The sequence below is a fragment of the Rattus norvegicus genome, chromosome 8 (genome assembly GCF_021556685.1).
Source record: "Rattus norvegicus strain SHRSP/BbbUtx chromosome 8, alternate assembly SHRSP_T2T, whole genome shotgun sequence".
In the NCBI taxonomy this organism is placed as follows: domain Eukaryota; kingdom Metazoa; phylum Chordata; class Mammalia; order Rodentia; family Muridae; genus Rattus; species Rattus norvegicus.
In genome coordinates this window covers 56392037-56418167 of record NC_141541.1, presented here as the reverse complement: position 1 = coordinate 56418167, position 26131 = coordinate 56392037, and the positions used below count along the sequence as shown (strand labels likewise).

At 44.5% G+C, this 26131-nt stretch overlaps 1 protein-coding gene and 1 long non-coding RNA gene across 3 annotated transcripts in view; one reads left to right on the top strand and one right to left on the bottom strand.

Moving 5' to 3' along the window:
• The window catches only part of Nxpe4 (neurexophilin and PC-esterase domain family member 4), a 247750-nt gene that overhangs the window by 32371 nt on the left and 189248 nt on the right, over positions 1-26131 (bottom strand). The window lies entirely within an intron of this gene.
• On the top strand, positions 15222-21461 carry LOC120094141 (uncharacterized). 2 transcript variants are annotated; one of them, NR_190525.1, is given in 3 exon segments: positions 15222-15608; positions 15912-17826; positions 20000-21461. It is a non-coding gene; the product is annotated as an uncharacterized LOC120094141 (long non-coding RNA).

Below are 26131 nucleotides of genomic sequence, written 5' to 3'. Positions count from 1 at the left end.
CAGTGCTCTGCAGAGCATTGGCTCTGTTTCACCCTTTCCTTTTTCTCCTAAACAAGGGCAAATGCTTGTGTGTGTGTATGTTTATAAGTGCTATGTCCATGTCTGTGGATATGAAATTCCAGAGACATGAAATTCCCCTGGGTCTGGAGTCATAGGAGTTACATTGTAAAATACCCAAGGTAGGTGCTGGGATTCAAACTCTGGCCCTCTGTAAGAGCATACATGCCTGAACCCCTAAGCACGTCTCCATCCCTTTCCCCCTTTCTTGTTTGTTTTTTTGTTTGAGATGGGGGAGTCTCCCTGTGTAGCCCTGGTTGGCCTGGAACTTACATTATAGAGGAGGCTGACCTTGAACACACAGAGATCAACCTGCCTGTGCTTTCCAAGTACTGGGTCTCTCTCTCTCTCTTTTTTTTCTTTTTTCTTTTTTTCGGAGCTGGGGACCGAACCCAGGGCCTTGCGCTTGCTAGGCAAGTGCTCTACTACTGAGCTAAATCCCCAACCCCACTGGGTCTCTTTTTAAGCATCCATTTTATTTATTATCCCCCGTCTGTGTGTGCATGCAGGTGCATGTGTGCTGTGGCAAGTGTATGGTGATCAGAGGACAACTTTCCGGAGCTTGTCCATGCCCTTGGGATGTAGGTTTCACAGATCGAACTCACATCACCAGGGTTGTTCAGCAAATGCTTTTACCCTCAGAGCTATCTTACTGGTCTAGTTTCCCTTGTGGTTATAGTAATGACTGTGAGTGTGTGGACTCACAAGAGAGTATTGTCCTGCATGTGGCCCAGGAAATAATGGTTTACCCTGGCTGTGTATTGCTTCTCATTGTCAAAACAAACAAACAAACAAACAAACAAACAAACAGACAGACAACCCAAAACACCCTAATACTAGGAGAATGAATCATGAATCAGGAGCTACCTGTATATAATGGAGTAGGTACTTTCCATGGTTTCAGGCACCCACTAGATATCTGAGCCCACTGCCCCCCACCTACGCTCAATAGAATCACAATACTTTGTGACATGTTGCAACTGTCCCAGGTTTCACAGATGGGATTACAGCTGGGTATGATAGTAAATGCATGTAACCCTAACACTGGGGAGACTGAGTAGCAGAGGATTCCATGAGTTCAAGACTGGTATGGGCTTCATACTGAGACCTCGGCTTGATCTCCCCCACCAAAGCCATTTACTCTCGCCCCCTACTTTGAAATAACAATAAACTGATAACCACTAAATATTACTATGTGGCCTTTTAGATAGCAAAGGCATGTGCTTCTGTGCTCAAAAGTAAGATAGCTTGAAAATTCCTTTTCAATGTAATTTTGTAATCCTACTGATTTTAATTCATACTCCTTAGAACACTGTGTGGAGGGGTGGAATCCACAGGCCATGGATTGGTCCATGTATCAAATCAACAAAACATTCAAGACCTCTTCTTTGTATCCACCAGAATATCGTTCTGCTTAACGTATAAGATTCCCATTTACAAGTCAATCCCCGTCACAGCCAGAATCAATCTTTCTCATTTAAATCTTGTTCTCAGACCAACACAGAGCAGACCATAAGGGCTGTCTTCACTGTGGACTATTCTACAGAATGGGTCAGCTTCAAGAACGCATGCTTTCCTTTCCTTTTAAATTGTGTTTAAGTATATGAGTGCTTGCCTACATATGCACGCGTATGCCATATGTGTACCTGGTGCCCGCAGAGAACAGTGGAGAGGGTTGGCTCCTCTGGGACTGGAGTTACAGTTAGTCGTAAGCAGCTATGTGTGTGTGGAAACTGAACCAGGGTCCTCTGTAAGAATAGCAAGTGCTTTTTACCTGGGAGTCATCTCTCCAGCCCCTACAGGCATATCCTTTAAGGCTTAATATTCTTCAAAATCTATTCTATTTCCCCTTCCCAGGGAGATCCATGTGTCCCACCTGGATCTTAGCATCTTTGTCTCTTAGCCTCGAGGGTCTGTGGATTGTAGAATGCTCATTCCTTATCCTCTTATAGGGAATACGTATCATGTTTGTCCTTCTGAATCTGAGTTACCCCACTCAGGATGATTTTTTTTTTTAGTTTCATCCATTTGCCTGTAAATTTCTTGATGCCATTTTTTTAAACATCTGAGTAACACCCCATTGTGCAAATGGACCACATTTTCTTTATCCATTCTTCTGTTGAGGGACATCTAGGTTGTTTCTAGTTTCTGGCCAGCTGCTATGAGCACAGTTGAGCAAGTGACCTCGTGGTACGATGGAGCATCCTTGGGGTGTACATACCCTGGAGTGCTACAGCTGGGTCTTGAGATAGATTCCCAATTTCCCGAGAAACCGCCATATTGATTTCCATAGTTGGTGCACGAGTCTGCGCTCCCACTAACAATGGAGGAGTGTTTCCCTTGCTCCATATCTTTGCTGGCATAAGCTACCACTTGGGCTTTTGATCTCAGCCATTCTGACAGGTAAAGGTGGAATCTCAAAGTTGTTTCGATTCATATTTCCCTGGTGGCTAAGGGTGATGAACATGTCTTCAAATGGTGTTTTAGACATTTGAGGTTCCCGAAGGGCAGTGGTGATAGGAACGGGAGGGATCAGGTGGGAGGGGAGGGGGATAGAGGCAGAGAGTACTGGGAGAGACAACTGTGATGGGGGAGCATTTGGAGGATGATATAGAAAACTAGTATAGTGGAATTTTCCTGGAACCTACAAGGTGGACTGTCCACCTTCCATAACTAGGCACGGCTCCCAGCAATGGGGCTGAGGTTAACCCAGCCACAAAACCTTTGACCTATATTCTGCCCACCCCCCTGCAAGATGTGCTGGGGTAATAGTGGCACAGAATTTGTGGGGGTGGCCAACAAATGACTGGTCCAACTTGAGGCCCATACCGTGAGCGAGAGCCCAATGCCTGACACAACCTGGATGGCCAGGAACCAGAGGCTGGACAGTCCAGAGACCCACAAAAGAATCAAACAAGACTGGCAAAAAAAAAAAAAGGTAAATGAAATGACCCCTAATGATATTCTGCTACACTCATGGACTTACCAATTGAACTTTTTTTTTTTTTCCGGAGCTGGGGACTGAACCCAGGGCCTTGCGCTTCCTAGGCAAGCGCTCTACCACTGAGTTAAATTCCCACACCCCCCTTTCCCCCCCCCCCCCCCCCCCGGAGCTGGGGACCGAACCCAGGGCCTTGCACTTCCTAGGCAAGTTACCAATTGAACTTAATCCAAGTCATCAGAGAGGCTTCATCCCGCAACAGATGGGAGCAGATGCAGAGACCACAGCCAAACACTAGGTGGAGCTAGAGAACCCTGCAGAAGAGGAGGAGGAAGGACTGTAGGAACAGAAGGCACCAAGAGACCAAGACCCCACAGAATCAATTAAGCAGAACTCTAAGGGCTCAGAGAGACTGAAATGACAATCATGGAGCCCGTATGAGTCTGAGCTAGGGTCCTTTGCATATATGTTATGGAGGTGTAGCTTGGTCTTCTTGTGGGAATTTTAATAGCAAGGGCGGGGACTATCTCTGGAATTCTATTCTTGGAATCCTTTTCCTCCAACTGGATTGCCTCATCCAACCTTGAAGTGAGGATCTGTGACTAGTTTTATTGTAATTTTTAATGCTGTGATATTCCCGGAAGGTCTCCCCCCCCCCCCTCTCTCTCTCTCTCTAATGAGTGGATCTTGGGGGAGAGAGAGAGGTGAGTGAGGAGCTAAGTGGAGGGATGGGAAACCACTGTCAGGATGTAGTGTATGAGAGAATTTTAAAAATTAATTAATTAAAAATAAAAACTTTACACCCCCCCCCCCCAGGGATCCTGTCTTCCTAACACATTTTGTTTCATTTGAAACGAATCCCAGAGGGCTACAGATAGCTGTCCCAAGCACCACTGATCCTACAGTAATGTGAACCTTCGGCATAAGCTGGTAGTTTTGTCTGACCTCTCAGAAACCAAGGTTATAACAGACTATGTAATTTGAAACCCTGAGCAGTAAGGACAGCAGCGGTGGCGGCTGGGAATGCAGCTGACTCAGGGCTGAAGGGAGTGGAAACAGTGAAATGACTGGCGCAGTGGGTAAGAATAATCAGGGTACTTCTTGCGCATATTCGCCACGGCTTATGCTTAATAACACGTTGCGGATCAGGTAATCTGAGGCGAGAGATACTCTCAGAGTTCTCGACACAGCCCTCCAGGATGCATTTACAAATCAGAAGATTGTTACACCAATAAAGGTTACTCGAAATCTTCCAAGTCATGCGTCCCCATTGGGAGCCCTCTCATTGGAACTCAACTTTTAAAGGAATCCTTAAAGGCTAAGTGGGGCTCATTGAGAATATGGGAACGTTTGAGACTTACTTTACCCATAAAGATACTGTACCTACCTATAGCCTCTTCTGAGGCATCTTCTCTGAGCTTGCAGGAGAGCCCATGATTGCGGTAGACTCCAGAAAGCCTCCGGCTGTGGTGAGGCCTCAGGGAGGGAAGGGGCCAGACCCTCCCACAACCCTTTGACCTATGCTAGGGGTTGGAGGCAGGGCAGCAAAATTGTGATTCTCAAGCACTTAAAAATACCCTCTATGATTGGGGAAGCAGAGCAGGAAAGAGCTGCTTCCTTTTAAATGAGCCTCAGGATGTGGTTGGTGCATGAAAGAGTTTTAAAATTTAATTAATTAATTGAAAATAAAAGCTTTATTCTCTTCCCAAGGATTCTGTCTTGCTAACACTTTTTGTTTCATTTGAAATGAGCCCTGAGGGGCTACAGACAGCTGGCAGGACTGACAGGAAACCAGGCTAGGGAGAGGCAGGAAACTGGCTTGAGTTGAGACAGATCAAAATGTCCTAATGCTGAAGTTTGGGGGGAGGTGATATTATGTTTACCCAAAAAGATCTTTCTACCTGCAAATGTCCATAAGAAAATAGATGCAAAACATGTGCTTGGAGACACATTGGAGTGTCAGGCATGACTACTCCAAGGTATGGTTCAGGAATAGGTTTTTTTTTTTATTGTAGATACAAGGGAGTTTACTGCCGGGGCCTCTGTAAGAGTCCAGAGCAGGGAAAGAAAGTAGTAGACTGACCATGGCTGTGAGGGAGAGCGAGAAAGAGAGGAAGAGGGAAAGGGAAGGGGAGGGGGAGGGGGAGGAAGGAGGGAGAGAGGGAGGGGAGGATGGAGGAGGAGGAAGGGGAGGAAGAGGGGGAAGGGAAGGAGGGGATGAGGGAGAGTGAGGGTGAGGGGGAGGGGGAGGAGAAGACAAAGAGAGGACCAAGAGAGAAGAGAGCAGGCCAAGAGGAATGCCTAGCAAAAATGGGAGGGTTCTATAGGGATGAGAAACTGGGGGAAAAGAAGCCTGTGAACAGGGCAAGTTTAGGGTAGAGTGCAAGGTGACAAGAGCTGAGAAGACAGCTTGGGGGACCAGCAAGCACTTTGGTATCATGTTAAAAAGGCAGCACAGTGATGAGGAAGACCCGCTTGGGCCCAACTGCTACTACGACAAAACCAAGTCCTTCTTGGACAACATCTCTTGTGATGATAATAGAGAAAGGAGACCAACTTGGGCTGAAGAAAGAAGGTTAAATGCTGAAACTTTTGGAATCCCACTTCGTCCAAATCGGGGCCGTGGGGGTTACCGAGGCAGAGGAGGCCTTGGCTTCCGTGGTGGCAGAGGACGTGGTAGTGGCCGAGGAGGAACCTTCACTGCCCCTCGAGGGTTTCGTGCTGGATTCAGAGGCGCTCATGGGGGTAGGGAGTTTGCAGATTTTGAATATAGGAAAGACAACAAAGTTGCTGCATGGTCTACAAACAAGTCTCTGAACATAGGTGACTCCTAGCTCTTCATGGTCCTGGAAAGTGGTTCAGTCTTTGTGAAGAATGAAGAAGTGAAGTTGCTGTCTGTCTGTCACCAGCACTGGGTTTTGTCTGTTTTCTGCTTCACGTCAAAGCTATACTGCAGTTGCTTTGGGACAGGAAGGCTCGTCTTAAAACACAAGCATAAGTGTGTGTGGACTAGCAGGTTATGATTCCTTGCTTAGAGTTGAATTAAAGCCAGCTAAATGGAATTGCTAAGTATTTTTTCTTCAATGAAAGGATTTTTCTTATCACTAATTAATTGTATTTGGCAATTACTTTGAGTTGCCTGCAGATAGGCAGTGATACTGTGTTTTGAGCCACAGAAGGTTTTGTGCGTGTGTGTGCGTGTGTGTGTGTATGTGTGTGTGTGTGTGTGTGTGTGCTTGTGTGTACGTGTGTACGTGTGTGTCCTATAATATGAGGTAGCTTATTTCGACACTTAATTAGGGTGCTGGATGGTAGAGAATTTGGTCAGTCAACTATGTACACACAGGTAAATACTGTTTCTTGGGCAAAGGTAACTTTTTTATATAGTTGTAAAATTCCATTATATTCCATTGCCAAGGAAACATTAAGAACTTTGTATAGCTGTATAAAAAGCAACTAATTTTTTAAAGAATAAACGTTTTAAAGTCAGCAAACATACGTGTCCTTGCAGAAGTCAGTGTGCTGAGGAGCAGGGATACGGGTGGGTCTTTTTCCCCTTGCTTTCCAGGCTTAAGGTTTTGATTTCCTTTGTAATGTTTGGAACACAAATGAAGATTTGATAACTTTATTCCATTATCTAAAAAGCATAAATTATTCGTGCATAGTGTATGGACTTCATTTTGTAGCAAATCACAGGATTTGTTCAAATAACAGATATTTTAAGTGTGTGAATGTAAACAATCATAGATCAGAATGTACCTTGCTGTATTTTCAAACAAGTAACCTTCTCCTTTTAAGACATTAAGACTCGTTGATCTATCAGTTGACCCGCTCCTCCTGCTATGCCTGGAATTCTGTTGTGGTAATGCTGACTCCTGTTTTCCATCAAAAAGATGGAGTTTTCAGAATCATCTGGCACCTGTAAAACATCACTAACACAGTGTGTGGACCTGCGGCCTACTGAAGACTCTGTACACGTTTGTTGCTAACTGTAAATTACTAATAAATCTTTTTTGATATTTAAGCTATAGTTGAAAAAGATCTGGCCACTTTGTGTTTTTAATAAAGGCCATGGAATAAAGGGATCCAAAGAGTTCATTATTTTTAACTAAAAAAAAAAAAAAAAAAAAAAAAGGCAGCACAGATGTTTGTCCTGAGTTTCTTTTGGAGGGACCAGAGGCTTGTGTGAAGACTGCTGTAGATGGCCAGAAAAGCAAACCTGTGTTTAGGAGTGAAAACATATCTGTTTTGGAGCAGCGCACTGGGAATCTCAAGAGTGAGGACCTCAATGGGGAAGGTTGGTGGCTGTTTCTTAGTGGGTTCAGCTCTGAGATAATAATGAGAGAGAAGTGTTCACTGGGAAACTCGTAACCAGTTCTACTGATTATGGTAATTAAGCTGTATGGTGAGTCATGCGATCATGCCTCATGCATTTGCATTGTTGATCTGTCCCATGCTTTCCCTTACGTTTGAGATAGGAGTTGGGGGATAATGGGAGGGGGTAAGGCGTCACCATTGATGGCACGTCTCAGACACCAATCTTCTGATCCCTGGTCACTTCCTGGACACTGTGCTGAGGTCCTCCAGCAGTGCAGACCGTACACACCCATTTGATAGGAGTTAGGGAACTTCACAAGCTTGAGTTTTCTATGGTTGGCCATGATGTTTTAGAACCCAGGAGAATGTCTGAAGAGGAAATGTCCCTTCCCCTCCTGATTTGGAGAAGTAAGACAAGGAGGGGAAACTTACTAAATTGTGAGGACTCTGACCTAATCAATAGGCCAATCCTTTGGTGGATTAATAAAATAGACAATAGAATTACTGAGAGACAGGAGAGGGAACCAATCAGAGGGAGGTCCATCACTATGATTAGCAGTGTCTTGCCCTGACCCCTTCTTCTATTCCCCTCTCTTCCTTATCTCTTGCGAGGTAAGTAACCTCATCCACACATACTCCTGTTTCTGTGTTCATCTGTCTCATTATAGGCCCAATTGCATGGAGCCAAGTGGTTGTAGATAGAACTGGATGAAACCATGAGTTAAAATAAAGTGGAATTCCCTTACATTGTTCTTACCATGAATTTGGTCATATTAATGAGAAAAAGGAAAGATTGCGGTTGATTTTTCACTGCCAACTTGAATCACCATGGAAGTAGTGTTCCAGAAAGGTTAAACTGAAGAGTGAGGATTTTCTCTAAATGTGAGGGGCTCCATGTCACAGGCTGGGGCCCTGGGCTAAGTAAGGAGAGAAACGTGAGCAGAGTGAGCATTCATTGCTCCTGCTTCCTGACTGTCAGAGCGACACGGCCAGCTGCTTTGTGCTCCTGCCGCCATGTTTTCCACATCGTGATGGACTGTTCCTTCTAAACTATGAGCCAAGGAAACCTCTCCTTCCACAATTGGCTTTTTGTCAGACATTTTGTCACAGCAACACAGTAAGCAGCTTTAGAAAATGAATTGGTGGGGTTGGGGATTTAGCTCAGTGGTAGAGCGCTTGACTAACAAGTGCAAGGCCCTGGGTTCGGTCTTCAGCTCCTGACCAAAAAAAAAAAAAAAAAAAAAAAAAAGAATTGGTGCAAACTTCATACTCTATATAACAAGTTCTGAGGAAAAAATATTACCAAATTTAGTATTTTAAGTGTCAAAACCTCAAGATATACTAGGAATAGAAAAGAATGTCATTAACTGGCTTAAGTGAGTTAGGAGAGCCTGTTTTAAAGTCATCCTCCTGGCCTGATATAGCTGTCTCCTGAGAGGCTCTGCCAGAGCATGACAAATACAGAGGTGAATGCTCACAGCCAACCACTGAACTAAGAACGGGGGCCCCAGTGGAGGAGTTAGAGAAAGGATTGAAGGAGCTGAAGGGGCTTGCAACCCCCCATAAGAACAACAATACCGGGGTTGGGGATTTAACTCAGTGGTAGAGCGCTTGCCTAGGAAGCACAAGGCCCTGGGTTCATCCCCAGCTCTGAAAAAAAGAAAAAAAAAAAAAAGATCAACAATACCAACCAACCAGAGCTCCCAGGGACTAAACCATAGAGTACACATGGACAGACTCATGGCTCCAGCTGCACATGTAGCAGAGGATGGCCTTGTTGGGTATCAATGGGAGGAGAAGCCCTTGGTCCTGCCAAAGCTGGACCCACTGGTGTAGGGGAATGTCAGGGCAGGGAGGTAGGAAGGGGTAGGTGGGGAAACACCCTCATAGAAGCAGGGGAGGGGAGATTCGATAGGGGGTTTAGGAACAGAAAACCCAGAAAGAGGATAACATTTGAAATGTAAATAAAAAAAAATACTCGATTAAAAAGATAAATAAATGTTGTCCTTCTGGATAAGAAGACTGAACCCGTCCTACTAGGACAAAATCATCAATGTTGCTTTGGTTTCTTTTATCCAATATCTTACTCAGAATTTCATCAAGCAATGAAATAAAAGGGAAACTAAGGGGAGAAGAGAAACACAACTGTTTTGCTTCATAGACATCATTGTTTGCACTAAAAAAAACTAAAAAAAAAAAAAAAAAAGCAAAAGCAAAAGCAAACAAACGAACAAACAAAAACCCCAAACAACCAAACAGAGCAAAACCAGAAACTACCAGAGCTATTTAATCTCAACAAGACTACAGGGGTCAAAGTTAGTATGAAGTTTTACTTATTTTACCAATTGTCAGTTTAAAGTTGAAATTAAAAGCACAGAATGATTCAAAGTAGCAGTAAAAGCATGAAATAGTAGCGCAAAAACCAATAAAACACACGGGCCCTGTATACTACACATTACTGCACAAACCCTGGCTAAAGATGTAACAGGAGACATAAGTAATTGTGGCATGCTCATGCGTGGGGAGGTTGGATGTTACTATAACACCAGTTCTGCCCAGATAACCTACAGACTCAATAAAATACAATTTGAAATCCAGCAGGGTGCTTAGTCACAGAAATAAATATCCTGAATCTTTGGCTCATGTAGAAAGGCAAAGGAAGAAGAAAGCCCGGTTGAGATGAAAGAACAACGCTATCGGACTGCGTGAAGGTCCCTGGTCTCAGCGTGTCAAGATGAAAGATCTTTACCAAGCCAGACAAAGTGACTTTGTCTCCCAGACAAAGTGAGGACAATGGAAACCCAGGATCTGCAGTAAGCCACTAGCCTGATCCCCTGGGTAGCTGTCTGAGCTGAGTCTGAGCATAGCCCTGTCACACCATTGCTGAGGGACCTCCAAAGCACTTCATCCTGGGTATTATTTCTTAGAGCCAGTGGGTCATTGAGTGTAGCTGTTGATTCCAGAAAAAAAAGAGGACATAATCTTGAGTTGTTCATATCTTTCCTTGACTCAGGACAGGATATTCCATGTGCGTTTTGTCCTAGCATCGAGCAAGACAGGGATGGTCTGGATTGGCTGAGGCTCTTGAAGGGTCTGCTATATAGGCTCACAATACCTGGTGTTAGGACTCCCCACAGAGCTGTGGTAACTAGGACAACATGGTGTAGGTGGAAAGACAGGCATGACTCAGGAAGAGGAGCAGAGGTTCCAGCTACCCATGCACATGCGAACGTTCAACAGATTCCTGGTAATAGTAGACACATAGTTTAATGGAGAAGATTTGTCTTTTCAAGAAAATAGGCTGGCAATCTGGGCATCTGTAGGTAAAAAAGAACATTGACCCATGTTTCCATATAGATGAATCAACTCAAAATGTATCATAAACTTAAAATGCAAAACAAAAAAGCAATCTAGTAGCAAACCTAGAAGAAAGGTTTTGGGTTTTGGATGATGCAAAGATTTCCCTGATATGACACTATTAGTATAAAAAATTTGATAATTTAGACTTCGGCAGAGGTAAAAGCTTTGGGGTTGGGAATGTAACTCAGTTGGTAGAAGACTTTCCTAGTGTGAATGCAGTCCTCAGTTCAAGCCCCAGCACTGCATAAAGTGGTGATGGTGTATCCCAGTATGTGGAGGATGGAGACAAAAGTTCAAGGCCATCTTTGACTACACAGAAAACTTAAGGCCAGGCCAAGATAGTTGAGGTCCTGTTTCAAAAATGAGAAAGCCAACTATAATTTGCTTTTCAAAATTACTGCCATGAACACATGCTTTCTCCAAGACTTGAAGATGGGTAATACTACCAAGCACTCAACAGCGATGAAATGACCTGTGCTTAGAAAAAGGAGATATTTAAATATCTCACCAAAGTAGATTATATATATATGAATACATTAATACACATAATGAAAATATCAAGATGGCAGGAGGAACACGAACGGACAGAAAAAGATCTAAAGGGATGGGAGAGGGAATAAAAGGAGAAGAAAGAGAAGGAAGGAAAATCATCACAGTTTATCTCATGTGTGCAGCACACACACACAACAGAAGGAGAACGGTTTAGGTATGGGAGAAGGAGATCTGTTAAGAGGAGGAGGGGGACAAGGAAGAATAGTTGAAGGGTGAATGCGTGTGCATACATATGTAAAAGAGAATAATGAACCTGATGTTTAGTACACAAAAATTAACTTCAAAAGATGTCCGGTATCCACTTACAAGAGAGGAGTCAGTGAGACTATACACCTATTAGAATATCAGCTCCCAGTCTGCATGCTGGTATAAACCTTTAATCCCAGCTCCCAGGAGGCAGAAGCAGGAGGAGTGTGTAGCCAGCCTTGGGTGCTTGTAGAGCCTGTCTCAGAGAAGCAAGAGTTGGGGAAGTGCTGTGGTGGAGTTCTTGTCAAAAAACAATGCAGGGTGCGGACAGGAAAACAGTTACAGAGACTTTGAGAGACGTTCCGAGTTTCTTGTAGCATAACTAGTGTTAAAACAGACTCCACTCAAGTCGTCAGAGTCAGAAGAATACAAATCTCGCTTCATCTAAAATCCTGTCCGTGCGTGAGTGCTCCGGCGGTTATACGCCTAATTGCCTCAGAGACAATTCCGGACTACTCCAACTGGGTAAACCATTGGGACACACTCACAGGAAGAAATAACGAGTAGTAAAAGATATACACGAACTAAATAGTAAGGATCTCAATCACAGATGCCAAGAAAAAGAACATAAACCAAAATAGAAAATAGAAAAATCAGTGAGCCAGGATCTGGGAGTGGGGACAAGGGGTTGCCACAAACAAACAGATCTCTTAGGGGGCGGATTACTCAATAGTTTTGCTCTGGTGGTGGCTACATTCTTTTCAAGCATCATGAAACTATAATAAAATGTCAGAGTTTACGTCCTATAAGTTGCACTTCGGCAAGCTGACTTAAGTAAACTCGGCTGTGTCATATTCCACACATGTTCCCGGTGAGTCTATTCTGAAAACACCAAGGACAAGGACCGTGAAAGCACCTGATCCCAAAGTAACAGCCACACACCGGGTGTGCACACAGCTGAGGACAGCATCTCTCAGCTTCCACTTCTGTCTGCCACACAAAACTTAAACAAGGGTTTCATCATAGACCTACAGAACAGCTTCACTGCTACCTCTCACGTCGTATGGTCATGACATCATCTTGGAAGATATAGAAAATGTCTGTTTGGGATAAAATTTAAATATTATCTTGCACATCTCTAAAATAGTCTCTCATTCAGTTTTATGGTGAACCGTTTGGACCAAGCATGGTTGTGCGGTTGTAATCTCAGCACTGAGGAGGAAGAGGCAGGAGGATCAGAGACCAGCTCCACCACAGAGTAAGTTTGATCAGCCTGAGTGTAATGGCTATTCCTGGGTGTCAACTTGACTATATCTGGAAAGAACTACAATCCAGAACTGGAGGGCTCACCTGTGATCCAGATCTTGAGACTGGAAGACATATGTTTCTGACCTGGATCTTGGCTTGGAGATCTTGAGGCATCGTGGCTAGGAAAAGCTTAGACCCAGGCAAGGTAGTACAGGGCTTTAATCTCCAGAGACTAAGGCAAGGAGATCTCCAAGTTCAAGGTCAGCTTTGGACAAAACAAGTCCCAGATCTCAGCATGGTGATAGACACCTTTAGTCTGGGTCACACCTTCTGCTGGAGATCTATGTCAGCCATTAGAAGAACGAAGATTCACTCTTCTTCGCCTGCTTGCATTTACTTGCCAGCACATCTGTTGGAATCTACTTCTACAGAAGAGCAGCTGAAACAACTAGCCTCATGGGAATGAGCAACTATGAGATCCTTGGACTTCCCATTCACGGCTGACCACTGTTGGGAAGTTGGACTACAGATTGTAATTCATCACAGTAAATTCCTTTAATTCGTAGAGACATTCCGTAGGTTCGTGACTCCAGAGAACCCTGACTAATACACTGGGCTATCTGAGATTCCAGATCACAAAACAAAACAGGGTCAGAGAAATGGGTTAGTGGTAAAGGTTCTTGCTGCCAAGCCTGACAACCTGAGTTTGATCTCTGGCACCAACGTGGTGGAAGGAAAGAACTGACTCCCACAAGTTATCCCCTCACTTCCAAATGTACACACAATAAACACATACTGTTAAAAATTAAAAACCACAAAAAACAGACAAACAAAAAACAACAAAAATACAAAATGCCAGTTTCCCCTGACCATGTCTCTAACTTCCTATCCAAAATCAATTAACAATGATGTATACCCAGAAACTGTCCAAAGTTCAAATGTTTGTGTTTTCTTTTTTTTTTTTATTTTTTCATCTTTATTAACTTGGGTATTTCTTATTTACATTTCGAGTGTTATTCCCTTTCCCGGTTTCCAGGCAAACATCCCCCTCCCCCCTCCCCTTCCTTATGGGTGTTCCCCTCCCAACCCTCCCCCCATTGCCGCCCTCCCCCCCCATAGTCTAGTTCACTGGGGGTTCAGTCTTAGCAGGACCCAGGGCTTCCCCTTCCACTAGTGCTCTTACTAGGATATTCATTGCTACCTATGAGGTTGGAGTCCAGGGTCAGTCCATGTATAGTCTTTAGGTAGTGGCTTAGTCCCTGGAAGCTCTGGTTGGTTGGCAATGTTTGTGGTTTCTGTCCTTCCAGAAGACATAATTCATCAAAGCTGTGTTTGAGGCAGTACTTGATCTATTGGTGTTAAGGATGAAAAGTACGGGGCTGGAAGATGGCTCTGTGGTTAAGTGCACTGGTTGCTTCCCCAGAGGATTTGGGGAATTCCCAGCATCCACATGGTGGCTCACAGCTGCCTGTAATTCCAGTCCCAGGATATCTAATGTCCTCTCTGGACCTCCAACGGCACTGGGTACATATCGGCACACAGACACAAATTCAAGTAAAGCATCCACATATATAAGATAAACAAACAAACAAATGTTAAAAAAAATCTATTGAAAATCAAAAAAAAAAAAAACTCAGAAAGTCTGAGGATCTGAAAGCACAAGAGGGACACACATTTCAGAATGCTTTCTGCAGCTTCTCTGAAGCCCACGTAGGTGACGTCAAGTATCAGGAGGACAGGACATGAAGAGCCAGCCAGGACAGAGTATGAGAGTCGGCGTAGGTGGGAGACAGGGTAGTAGCTTAGAAGAATTTATAATTGGAGTCACTTAAACACAGTGTGTAGGTGGCAAATGCCCAGAGATGAAGTCAAGGCCAGAGTCTAGGAACTCAGACTGAGAATTGGACCGTGGAGGATAGAAATTCCTTCCTGGAAACACAAGGTCCAAACTGGTCCAAACTACCAGTCATTGAACCCTTACCATGCCATTTGACCTTGGCTTATACTAAGACATTTGCGCACGTGACACACAGCACACCCACATTATGACTCTTATTTTATGAGCAAGGAGACTGAGCAAGTAGCAGGGTCAGGAGAGGAACTCACATCCTCATCCTAATGCCTTTACCTTAGAAACACTACCCTGCATCTTAAGAAGACCTTTTGAATCTTTGGCTCTTGAGCACATGTTCCAGACTTCTAAATTCTCCCTTCCTCTTCAGATAGCCATTCCATTCTTTCCACGGGGCCCTTCTCTCTCACTAGATCTTAACATATTTCTTCATTTTGCCTTAAATACACACACACACACACACACACACACACACACACACACACACACACACACACGTATGTGTGTGTGTTTACATGTCACAGCAGTGTATGTAGATGACAGTGAAGAGTTAAATTTCAAAAAGTTAGTCTCAAACAAAGTCCAGACATGCCTGAGAGAATTTGAGATAGGGCTCACCGGCCCGACTATCAGCTCCCAAGGACACTGGCCATCTGGAGCCACCCCCTCCCCTTCCTTCACTCCCTGAGGATGGGTCATCCCCCTGCTGCAGTGAGATGAGTTGCCCTGCCCACATTGCTGAGATGCTAGATTACACGTATGCTTTGTTGATGTAACTCCGTGCCAAAAGTAACTGTGCACCCTTTGTATTAGCCAATTATGTGTATCCACACGAAACCCCTGGTTTTCCCTATATAAGCTCCTGCCTAGAGAAGCTCGGGGCTTGACTCAATCTCCTGTGTGGGATACGAGTCAGCCCGAGATCTCGTAAATAAAACTGCCTCTTGCTGATTACATCAAGACCGGCTACTCGTGTTTCCTGGGGGTACCCCAACCCGTGACTGGAGCGAGAGTCTCCCCAAGTTTGGGGGTCTTTCATTGGGGGCTCATCCGAGATAGGAGCGTGACCCCCGGAGACCCGAATGCCTCTTGGAGGTACGTTGGTGTGAGTGTTGAAAGCGGCCGCTGTGTGTGTGTGTGTGTGTGTGTGTGTGTGTGTGTGTGTGTGTGTGTGTGTGTGTATGTGTGTATGTTGTGTATTACGTACTGTATATTGTGCCATGGTCTAGGTTTAATTTGAGTGTGCTTGGGTGGATGGGCTTCCCACCCTGTATTTGAGTGCACCCCGTTTTTGAGTGCACTCAGGGGGATGGGTTTCCCCGCCCTGGACAGACGTGTGTGAGTAGGTACTGGGTTCCTACTCCGAATAGCCATTTTCTTTTTGTTTTCTTTTTTTAGATAGCGGAAGTGGGGATGCCCCAGCTCTGGGAGATGTTCCAAGAGCCGAATATTGTCGGGAGAACCCGGCAACTAACAGTCGAAAAGATCTGACTGTGACTTGACTTCGGAGGTCGCGTTCGGCTGCCTATTTAAGTATAGGCATGGACAAGTGTGCTTAGATGTGTTAGTGTCTGTTGTCTGTATTCTGTTTCTGTGTTTGGTATCCCAGAAGCAGCTAAGGTTAAGCTGCAGTTTGGGCCAGGTACTGAAGGTACCAGGCATCTGTGGAAATTGGTTATAGGATGCTTTGTCTTGGTCTTGTTTGTTTGTCTGGTTTGTTTTCTGTGGTATTGTCCAGTGTCTTTTTGGCTTTTGTTTCGTTTTTGGACTTGGACTGACAACTGTGTTTGAAATCTTGGACTGACGACTGTGTTTGAAATCATGAAACTGTTTGCTTTGTTTGTCAAGGAGTTTTACTTGGTCCTCTTGGTGCTTAACTTAAAAGTTAAAAATAATTTGCTTGAGAGAAATTGTTTTCTGCCGGGGAGTTTTATCTTTCTCTCTTGAGCCTCCTCCCCAAGGAGAGCTGCCCCTCTCTTTACTCCCATTGTCCAGCCCAGCTGCTGTTAACCGTTGTGTATGAAGGACTCCAGGTTAGCGAGTGATCTGTCTGAAGCAGGCATTAACAAGAACCTGAAAGCTTTACCTTAGATCCTGAAGAAAAATTCTCCCTGTTGCTTAAACATTCACAGCTTCTAAGGAAGGGACAGCATAGAGTAGGAAAATGTAGGGGCTGAGGGTGGCAAGCATTCAGGCCTGCTGGCAAGCTACAGGCTACGCATGGGCAGCAGCACAGCTCTGGCCAAGTCAGCGTAAGAGGAGTTTCAAGGTAAGGAGGCCGGCTGGGGTTGACGCTTTGACAACAAAAAGATAGCGTAGAGTTAGTGGTTGTATTATGAGACTTTTAGCCCTGAAAAAAAAATAATTCCAGTTGCTGCCTTCAGTGGCCAAACCTTCAACACTTGCTCACAAAAAGAGAGTGTTCATTAAGAGAAGGTCTTTAAGGGAGCCTGCCATATCTGCTGGCCCTATTCCAAGAGAGGAGTTGATCTCCAACATTAAGTAACCTTCCCTGTTAGTCATCATTGACATGGAGAGTGCCTTTGATCCTATCCCCACAGCAGCCAGTTCCTGCCCCTGTGGTCAAAATGCCTCAGGTTGGGGGGCAGAGAAACCCCTAAAATAGTTTCAAAGAATCTACAACAAACTGTGAAGAACTTTGTTTTGCCAGTCAAAATCTAGAATTCAGGCTTTGGCTGTGGCCAAGGTCAGGATTAATGTTTTCTTTTCCATGGGCCTTTAACCCAGTGAGACAGCTTGGTGAAGGACTACTACTACAGTCCTGATAGCCCCAGGTGAACTGGTTACAGTTCTTTTGTCAGCCACCTGGCATCTAACACCCAGGTTCTAACCCTCTCTCCATCCTTTTGTTATTAGTTCTTACTAGAAGCCTAGTGTCCTTCAGAGGCTGGGTTTATTGAGAGACAGAGCCACTGAGCTGGCACTGAAGGGAGGTACTTCTTAAGTAAAATCTAAGTCCAGAGAGATAGTCGATAACAGATCAGCTGCCTCTCTGCTTGCCTTTCTGTTTCACAGGAACAAAGCTTGTGCTTATTTCTACAACGGCCTTTTTGTCCCAAGAAGGCCTCATGGTTTAGCTGTGTGACTAAATGCTATTTGTCCTCTTCAGTGGACCTCTATTCTCAAGATTCTCTTGTTTTTCTCACCATCCCATCTGAGATGCTTGTTAGTAACTGTTACCGGTCTTCTTTACCACTGAGGAAAGACGGAATCCTACTAGAGGCCAGAAAGAATGTTCCAGACATGGATGGAAGACCCTCACTCCTGACTGTTGACTTGAATACCCCTGAAGGTAGGGAGTGCTCCGGGTCTGCCACCAGGCTCCAAGGGTGGGTCTCCGAGGGGCTAGAAAACGCCCCACCAATTTGGCTAAAGTAAGAAAAAGATATAAAGAAACAGTTACAGAAACTTGAAGAGTTAAGCCTAGTCACTGAGAGAGTTGTTCTAAGTTGCAGAGAAAATAAGGTTGATATATGGTTCAGGGTCGGTGCACAAAAGTGGACAGTAACTAATAACTGTAGAAGAAGATACAGACAGAGAGACTGAAAAAAAAAAGAGCAGAAAGCTAGAAAAGAAAAGAGACAAAAAAGAGGAAGCTAGAGAGCTAAAGAGATAAAAGACAAGAGAAAAACATACTGGCCACAGTAGTTAAGGAACCTAGGAAGACAGTACCTGGCAACAGAAGAAAATTCCTGGCTAAAGATCAGTGTGCCTAATGCAAAGAAAAAAAGGACACTGGGTCAGAGACTGTCACAGGAAGAACAAGAGGGGCCTCTCCAGCAGCCCCGAAGGCAAGCCTCTTGGTCCTAGAGTGCTGGCTATACGCAAAGATAGAAGGGAAGCCTGCCCAGTTGTTTTGTGGACACAGAGACCCAATACGCTGTGCTCCTATGCCCCCCCCCCCAGTGGGCCAATATCCAAAGACCTTGAGTACAGGGGGCTACTGACAATGAACAATACTTATGGACTACCCCTATCCCTTGCTCCTGAGAAATTTGCTCTCCAAAATGGCTTGCATGGGCTAAAATGGCTGGGTGAGGCCATATGTATGCATATCTACAGACTGTGTATGTGGAGCTTAAGACCTGTCTCAGTGCACCAGTACCTGATGCTGGGAGATGTGTGTGTGTGGCTTAGTGCCGTTCTGCCTGGAACACATCATTCCTGCCAGCTGGGCTCTGACAATTATTACCCAATCCAGGACTTAAACTGTGGTAGAGTGGCTGATGTTTTGCCTTTAAATGAAATGTCCCAGAGGATGGGATCACTGATCAGCTGACATGGACTAGATTCTCCACCTGTTGGGGGCAATCTGGTCACCTTGCTGCCCAATCCTGACCTGGAGCCACCACAGCACAAGTGTCAAGCACTGGCAGAAGCCCATGGGTGGAGGAAAGACCTCTGCGACTGGCTGATTGACCCCTGCTGAAAGCCGAGGACCTTGTCCACAGATGGGAACAGTTCTCTTCATGAAGGTCAGAGATAAGTGGGTGCTGCCGTGGTGGACAATACAATGTCATCTGGGATGGCTGAACTTCTACCCCCCAGCACATCAGCGCTGCAGATGCCTTTACCATCTCTTGGATGCCCTGGTGAATCCAACAACTGTGAGTACTATTCATTGCTCAGGATATCAGAAGGAAGAGATTCAGTGGCATGGGACAGTAACAAAGCAGATAAAGTGGCTTGGAAAATGGCTATGCAGGAGCCTATCCTGGTTACAGGCTTACAAGAGACAGCCACTGGGAACTGGGATTGGACTAAGGGATTGCCTCACTTAAAATGTACAACAGAAGAAAAGGCCCAAATTGCTTAAATGGAAAAAAAAAAAAGACAATGGCACACTTGAGGGAAAACTATATTCCTCAGAAAAAGGTATGTCAATAAGTAAGTGCTCAACAAGAAAACAGGACAAAGAGACCTAGAGAGTTTAGTAAAAAGTCGAAGTAAACTTCACTGAGATAAAACCAGGAAAATATGATCACAAGTATCTCCTAGTGCTTGTAGATACCTTTTCAGGAATAGACAAAAACTTTCCTCACCAAACAAGAGACGGCCTCTACAATCATCAAGAAGATACTGGAAGAAATCTTTCCCCTGATTTGGAATGCCCAAGGTAATCTGGTCAGACAATGGCCCTACTTTCGTTGCCAAGGTAAGCCAGGGTGTGGCCAAGTATTTAGAGGTCGATTGGAAATTACATTCTATTTACAGACCTCAAAGTTCAGGACAGGTAGAGTAAATAAATAAAACTCTAAAAGAGACCCTGACCAAATTAAATTGACCATGGAGACTGGCGTAGACTGGATGGCCCTCTTTCCCTCTTGCTCTCTTCAGAGCAAGAAATACCCCTTCCAGATTCAGCTTACCCCCTTTGAGATCTTATATGGGGCCTCAGATCCTCTGACTGTATTAGATGATGTTACTGAACCAACATGTCATAGTAATAATGATTTATGTGTCAGGCTAAAAGACCTACAGGTGATACAGAAAGAAATCTGCTCACAGCTGGCAGCAGCCTATGCCCCGGGGACCCCCGAGACATCTCATCCATTCCAGGTCGGAGACTGTAGCTACATACAATGACACAGAGCCCAGACACTCGAGCCTCGCTGGAAAGGACCGTACCTGGTGCTGCTGACCACCCTGACAGCTGTCAATTCTCAGCCCTCACCAGCCGCATACTAGCTATTGGGGCTGAGAGCTGGGACCTAGAGGGACACTCAGATCTTCAAAAAGCTCCCTAGACTTACACATCAGATAAGTGACTGGGAGGTTGTTATAATGCTCACTTGAGGAGTGTGCTTTAGAAACAAGAATTTCATGTTTGCCCTGGGTTCCATCGAGAAAAATATAGAGATAGGTTTGATTTCTATTACAAATGATGTAACATTACATATGTTAATACTCCTGACACTTCTTGGGACTGTGCCTCAGGGACCATAAGTTTAAAAGTTCTAAGATAGTCATGACCTTGGTGTATAGGTTTAGATAGTGTTCAGATTGGAATCCTAAAGACTTTTTAGCTGGTCCCTTGATTATCCTCCAAGAATACCTAACCTCCCTCTCAGAGGTAGTCCTTCAAAATAGGAGAAGATTAGACCTGATATTCCTTAAAGAAAGAAGGCTATGTGCTGCTTTGAGGGAAGAATGTTGTTTTTACCTCCGATCACTCCGGGACCATTAAAGATTCTATGGCTAAACTTAGAGAGAGGTTGGACAAGAGATGACGAGAATGAGAAACCACTGATAACTGGTTTCAAAGCTGGTTCGATAGGTCCCCATGGCTTACCACCCTGCTGTCAGCCTTAGCTGGTCCCTTGATTATCCTCTTCCTTTTGCTCACTTTTGGACTCTACATCATTAATCGCCTTTTAGCTTTTGTCAGGGAGCGGATTAGCGCTGTACACGTCCTCATGTTAAGACAACAGTACCAAGCTGTTATGCCAGATGAAGCTGAGCTCTCCATGTAGTTCTAAGATTAGAACTACTCACAACAAGTAGAGGGAATGAAGAGTTAAATTTCAAAAAGTTAGTCTCAAACAAAGTCCAGACATGCCTGAGAGAATTTGAGATAGGGCTCACCGGCCCGACTATCAGCTCCCAAGGACACTGGCCATCTGGAGCCACCCCCTCCCCTTCCTTCACTCCCTGAGGATGGGTCATCCCCCTGCTGCAGTGAGATGAGTTGCCCTGCCCACATTGCTGAGATGCTAGATTACACGTATGCTTTGTTGATGTAACTCCGTGCCAAAAGTAACTGTGCACCCTTTGTATTAGCCAATTATGTGTATCCACACGAAACCCCTGGTTTTCCCTATATAAGCTCCTGCCTAGAGAGGCTTGGGGCTTGACTCAATCTCCTGTGTGGGATACGAGTCAGCCCGAGATCTCGTAAATAAAACTGCCTCTTGCTGATTACATCAAGACCGGCTACTCGTGTTTCCTGGGGGTACCCCAACCCGTGACTGGAGCGAGAGTCTCCCCAAGTTTGGGGGTCTTTCAACTGGAAGGAAATTCTCTCTTTCAACATGTGGATCCCAGGGCCAAAATAATCAGGTCTTAAGTCTTGGTAGAGAGCACCTTTGTCCTCTGAGCCACCTTGCCAGTTCCACTTTGCTTTCTGAAGCCTAAATACTGTTCTCCTTTGCAGCAGGTTCATCCCTTCACACGATGTCATTTTTCTGGACATGGTAGCACCCTCTTTGGTTCAACGGTTTTTGCTAAATTGAGCTGTGCTTTTTTTTCCCCTCTTTCAACAGTGAAAGTTCTCATTGCTCTTATATTTGAAGTAGGATTTTTTTTTCTTATCAAGGTAATTCATTTAATCATTACCCAAGGCTGACTCGTTTTAAAGTGCTATCATCTGTGAAGTTTAAAGCAAAAGCCCCCACCACCACAACCCCCATAGACTTAGAACCTTCCAACTGAAGTCCACAAGACTGCACATCTTTTTAAAAAACATTTATGCGACTGTGTCGATCGACTTCACATCTTTGTGACTGAAAACCTGAGGACGAAAATCAACTTCTAAAAAATGCTTGTTTTGGCCCATGGTTTCAGTCCATGCTTGTCTGACTCTGTTACTTTGTACTATGGTGAGGAGGGAAGAAGATCACAGTTGGGCACCACAACAGCGCTGTGGGTGGAGAGCGGGAGAGGGGGGAAGAGACAGAGAGAGAGGAAGGGGGGGAGGGGGGAGAGACAGAGAGGGAGAAGGGGGGAGGGGGGAGGGAGGAGAGGGGATAAGCAGGAGTGAGTATCTTTAGTGACAAGCTATATCGTTCCAGGCAAGTCCCCTGTGACCTACTTCTCTTCCAACTAGGCTCCTTTTCCCAATAATGCCACCAAATAGTGAGTTAATTCATAGTTCAACCCAATGATAAGAGTCCTTATGACCCAATTATTTTCTGAAAGACTGTCAGTCATCAGCCAAGATTGTAATCCATTAAGAAAGCATAACAAGCAAAAGCCCGTTTCAGTGATCGTGCTATACCAAGGGTCTTAAACCACACCATCACTTTGACCTTTGGTTCTGTGATATGAAAACTCAGCCACGGTGTGAACAGTTAACATCTCGAGCGAGCGGTCTTAAAGGCTGACATTGCTGGTTATGTGCATCTAAGAAATCCATACACACTTAGAAGAGCATCAATTCGTCTTGAAATACTCTTACGGTGTTTATGTGTTCTTGTATTTAAGCCTTTGATGGAATTAAATTCTAATTCAAACCATAACTGGCAAGAGCACCAAGGTGAAAACAAATGCTACTTTTGACTCACACTGTGCCTGTATGTGAAGTACATGTACACAAGACGCACCCCTACCCACCCCTACGCAGATCATCCTCATACACACAGTACTTAGACAGAGTGCTAGTGAACAGCTGAGCCCGGTGTTTCCTCTTTACTCTTTCATTTATTCAATAAAACTTTATTGAGCATTTATTATGTGCCCACTCTACATGTGTACTGATGACCATATGGTTCAGTGAGGTATTTAAATATCAAAGACCATATTCATGATGCTAGATCATAACTGACAGAAAGTTCTGGGACTGGTGTTTTGGGGGTTTATTTGTTTGGTTTTTTGTTTTTTGTTTTTTTAAGAACCTAAAAAAGTCTTTATGAACTGTTCTAATATATCCTTAGTTTACAAGTTTAAAAAACAATCAAGAATAACATAGTACATATAAAACCAAGTTTTATAATATAGTCACATTTAATAACTGGCCACGCTTCTCCTAAAGCAGTGATTTGAGGCTTAGTTCTGATATAGAATACTTCCAAATAGCAGTTCAGTTAAAAGCCATTCTTAACTAAAATATGCTACAAAGAGCTGTTCATAAATTCTTCGAACTTCTCTAGGGTTGAATTTCTTTTCTTTTGAGTAGGGCTTCTAACCAGGGTAGTTGGATGGTGCTGATGTGTATGGGTCAACCCTAAAGAGAACTGCAGTTCCCCCTTACCCCCGGCTTTGTCATTGATTACTTGCATTGGAAGAAGTGTGTTGTGCCACTGTGAAGATGTTCATGCAGCCTGTGCAGAGACAGCCTGTGTAAACGTCTGTATCATCAAGAGGGACTGACACCTCTTACTAACATACAGCCAGGAACCATGATTTGTGAAGGCCATAGGAGAGTGCCATCTTGAAAGCAGGTCCCCTGCACTAGCCAAGGGCTGAGGGGAGGGGCTGTCTGCAGTCACCACTTTGGCAGGAACTTCATGAAAGATACTGAGGCATAGGTAGGCATTCAGCTAAGCCAATTCTCAACCACACACACTGCGAGACAATGTTCTAAACTGCTGAATCACATGAGCTTAGATACACCAAGGGTATATAAAAGATACAGGTCTTGCTTTAGAGATACATATACATGAATAGATGGGTGCAAAACCTGTGGAGATGTGATGAAAATAAGACAGGTTCTCTGGGCAAGCAATGAAAGAGCCCCAGATCTACCCAGACACAGGGGGATTCGGGACAATTTCTTTCTTCCTTTGTTGGTTTGTGTTTGTGTTTTATTTTATTTTGGTTTGGATTTTTGGTTGTGGTTTGTGGTTTTTGAGATATGGTTTCTCTGTGTAACAGCACTGGCTGTTCTGAGACTCGCTCTGTAGACCAGGCTGGCCTGGAACTCACAAAGATCCACCCGCACTATCCCTCCTGCGTACTGAGATTAAAGGTGGGCACCACTACTCCCTGGCTCTGGAAATTTTCTTAGAAATGACCAATGAGGACTGGGGAGATAGTCTGAAGGGTAAAGCATTTGCCACACAGCATAAGGACTGAAAATTGATCCCCAGAACCCATGTAGTGCTGGTAGGTATGACCATAGTCTATAATCCTAGCACTCCAGGGACAGGCTGGGTAGCTAGACTAGACAAATTGGTAAGCTCCTATTTATGCTGAGAGATTCTGCCTCAATAAATAAAGTGGGGAACAACTGAGAAGCACACCCAAGGTCAACCTCAGGCCTTCACATGCATGTGTACAGATGCACGCACACATAAGATACACATACTCATATGCACATATGCATCCAAACATACACACTCTTGCACATTACCTACCTATGCAACCCTCTTCCTCAAAGAAATGAGAATGTGTGTGTGTGGGGGGGGAGGTGGTCTGCCTCAGTGATAAAATTCTTTTCTCAGCACGTGCAAGGCTGTGAGCTCGACCCACAGAACTTCACATATAAAGAAATAAGTAAATAAAGTCTGAGTAAATCTAACCAGGTAGATAGCATGCCTGGTCTTAAGCTGCTGCCCTTTCACTCCGAGCTGCCATCTGCTTTTGTGATTCTGGAGCAGGGACTCTGTGGACTTCATCTGGTTTTTTTGTTTGTTTGTTTGTTTGTTTGTTTGTTTGTTTTTTGTCTTTAGGATCTGTCCCCTAAGGGCATTATAGTGAGACTTCAGGCTGAAGGGGAAGAATAGATTTCTCTTGTCAGTCTGTTTCTTGCTCTCGTTTGTGAGAGCCAATGTACTAATGCCACTGAAGAACTCAGGGTCCAAACCTGGGTAGTTCTAATAGCTTAAGCTTGGCCCTCCACCCCCAACAGACCAATTACAGAGAGAGGTGATAGTGAGACACAGAGAAAGGAGTTGTATTCAGCCATCATCATTTAACTAATTAATTATAAAAGAAAAAGACATTTCAACCAATAAAATGAAACGCCATAGGAGAGATTATTGGGAACAGTTATATGTCAGCACCTTCGATGTTGTCTGAGAATTGGACAAAGTTCTAGAAACATACAAACTACCCAGACCAAACCACGAAGCAGAATGTCTGAATAGAGCTGTACTAGGTGAGGGGCTTACACAGCAATGAAAAACCTGGAGAGATGGCTCAGGGGTCAAGAACGCTTGCTGCTCCTCAGAGACTGATTTGGTCCCCAGTACCCACACAGTAACTCATCCCTTTGCAAATCTGGTTCCAGGGACTGGATTCCTTCTTCTGGCCTCTGTGGGCACTGCATACATGTGGAACACAGACATACATGAGAAACACTCATACCCCGTAGAAAACAAATCTAAAAAAGACCCACGCACGCACGCGCACGCACACAAATCTCAGTCAAGAAAAGCCTAGGACTAAATGGTTTCATTGGTGAATTGTGCCTAAGATTAGGGACGAGATAACGTCAAGCAACTGATGAAGGGATATGGTTAAAGATCGTCCCTGTTATGAAGGCTTTTGTAAGAAGGACAGGAAGGGCGGAGACTTCTACTCATCTGCTGGTGGGAAAGCAGTATGGCAGTTCCACAAAAAATAAAAAGCGACTACCTTGCAACCCCGCGATTCGGCTGCTTCATATGCACGCAAGGGCAGCACAGGTACTGCACCTAGGAGATATGTCTTCTCTGCTCACTGCAGCACTAGTCAAGAAGGATAAGCTATGAAAATCACACAGATGCCTTGCGAGCATAGTAGGTACTTACACACAGTAAGGCAGGTACAGTGTCACCGGATGATATAGTCTTATGACACCACCATTGGAAGATGGCCATTGTTGACTGGAATGGTACTGTGGTATATGGCTGTAGCTCTCAGGCTTCACACAGCACATGACAGTGGGCGAGAGCGTG